Raw genomic sequence first — 2509 nt, 5'->3', positions numbered from 1 at the left:
CACTCTGCTTCAGCAGAAGGCTGGTCTGACCCACCCTGACCCTTGCCCCTGCCTGTGGGTGAAGGAAGGCCGCTCCCTGAGTCAGGCCCGATGCTGACTACTGAGCCAGTGCATCCCGGATCCCCTGGGGATTCTTTGCTTTATATGAAAAGTAAATGTCCAGCCCTAACCGGTTTGGCCCTTTATGCGCAGGTGCTCAGGGACACCAGCCGTGTGCGGGACTTCCCACCTGTCCCCCACGGCAGTCTTCGCAGAGCGCCCAGGCGCCGGAGCAGCAGAAGCTGCCATTGCTGGAGTCCTTCACTCACTGGTTGCTGTGGAGTTGAACAGGATGCAGGTCGAGAATCAAATTTTTGGTTCGAGCCTCAGTCTAACCATGTGCACGATCTTGGGCAAGTTTCTTCTCCTTCCTGGTTGGTAGTCCAGGCTCATGGGCTTGTGGGGAGTTGAACTGAGCTCCTGTAGGTGGGATTCTGAGCTGCAAAGAGGAATTCTGTGGCACAAACCCAGGAGGGTATTGTCTCCAAGCCACCAATGAGGACACAGGTTCTCAGAGGTGAAGCCCACGGGTGAGCATCCGCTAACCCGCAGAGCCAGCCCTTGACCCTGACCACCTTCCCGGAACTCAGAAGGACCCTCTGACGCGGAGCCCGTGGACTTGTTTAAAAAGCTGAAACTCATTTGACTGCCTGACTAATGCATATTCATGGAAGATAATTTGGAAGAGGCAGTTTTGCCAAAAAGAAGAAAATAAAACTCACTGGCGTTCTCACCGCCCCGAGATGGCCATGGCTGACTCGCCGCCCTGTGTATTTTAAGACTTTGGGGGAAATTTTTAAAATTTAAAACTGCGGTGGCTGCATTGCTTTTATTCATAGCCTAGAGGTGAGGCAGGTTCTCCCCCAGCGTGATGGACACTCTGAGCCTGATAGTTCCTGGGCAGGATGGTTGGCAGGTCTCCGCCCTCCACCCACCGCATGCCAGTGGCATCCTCTTGGCTCCATATGACCCCAAATATCTCTAGTCATTGCCAAGTGTGCCCTGGGGGGCACATAGGCCTCCGTTGAGAATAGCTGGGTCTAGGGGTAGAAAGGCTGGTAAGTCGGCCTTACCTGGTTTTTCATCCCAGCTCAGGTGTGGACTCTCAGGTGTGGCGGGCTAGCTGATGCCTCCGAGCCCTCTGTCCTCAGCTGTGAAATGGGGGTGGGGTCTGCCCTCCAGGCAGAATTGTGGGTTAAAGGAGATGGTGCCTGGGACACACCACTCCGTGTGAGGGGCTGCCATTGGCACCAGCGTCCTGGGAGTGAGCGGCTTCTCTGAGGAGCCTGACTCCTCAAAAACCCCAGCGAAATCAGCAACCAAAAGCTCTCGTGTGCGTGTGGCAGGCCCTCCTTCCCGAGGGTCACACGCAGCTTGTTTTGCAATGGCCACCCCAGTTACGATTAAGAAAATGCCTGTTTTGCTCCCCGGCCAGGCCCTGGTCGGGGCTTGTGCAGGAGGCAACCAATTGATGTGTTTCTCTCACATCGATGTTTCTCTCTTTCCCTCTCTCTAAAAACCAATGGGACAATATCCTTGTGTGAGGATTAAAAAAAAAAAAAACAGCATATGCCTGTTGTGCATCCCGCGTCGGTCCCCAATCACCTGTGAAAGCTCAGGCACATGGCTGAGCATTTCTGTGCCTCAGTTCCCTCCCCTTTAAAATGAAGGCAGTGGGGGTACCTACCTCCTGGGGCTGCGAGGATTAAATGAGTTCCCCAGTCAGTGGCTGTATTACTAAGTATCATTATTACATGTGTCTAGTCCTAGAGAGACGATGCAGGGGGACAGGCACCTTGAAAACAACCCATATGGGATCCTGCTTTGGAGACGCCTGGGTGAGGGAGCAGCTTGAGGAAGCTCCGCCAGGTGGGTGGCTTCCCCTCGGCTTCTTTCAGACCCCGGGCCGCGTCACTGCCCCCATCGCCATCGCCATCGCCCGAAGGCTCGTGAGTGACGGGCTTGCCACCCTTGGGGTCTGGGACACTGGAGTCCACACCCAGGAAATGTCATTTAAAAAATCCATTGTGTCCTAGGGGCTCCTACATGTTTTTGTAAAAGTGCTAAAATGTACTCTAAGTCTGGCCATTTTGACCATTTTGAGCGTACGGTTCAGTGGCATTAAGTACGTTCACGTTGTTGTGCAACCACCACCGCCATCCATCTTCAGACATTTCCATCTTCCCCAACTGAAACGCTGTCCCCACGAAACACAAGCTTTCATTTACCCGCCCTCCCTGTGCCCTGCCTCCATGAATGTGACCACTCGGGGCACCCCCTCTATGCATATTTGTCCTGTGTCTGGCTTATGCCACTGAGCACAATGTCTACAAGTTTCATCCCTGTAGCATGTGTCAGCACTTCCTTCCTTGTTAAAGGCTGACTAATACCTCACCGCCTGGGCAGACTGCACTTTGTTGATCTGTTCATCCACTGGGGGCACTTGGGTTGCTTCCACCTTCTGGCCATT

The sequence above is a fragment of the Myotis brandtii genome, unplaced genomic scaffold (assembly GCF_000412655.1).
Source record: "Myotis brandtii unplaced genomic scaffold, ASM41265v1 scaffold225, whole genome shotgun sequence".
Classification (NCBI taxonomy): Eukaryota; Metazoa; Chordata; class Mammalia; order Chiroptera; family Vespertilionidae; genus Myotis; species Myotis brandtii.
The sequence above is the reverse complement of the archived record's forward strand: the minus strand, read 5'-3'. Positions refer to the sequence as shown.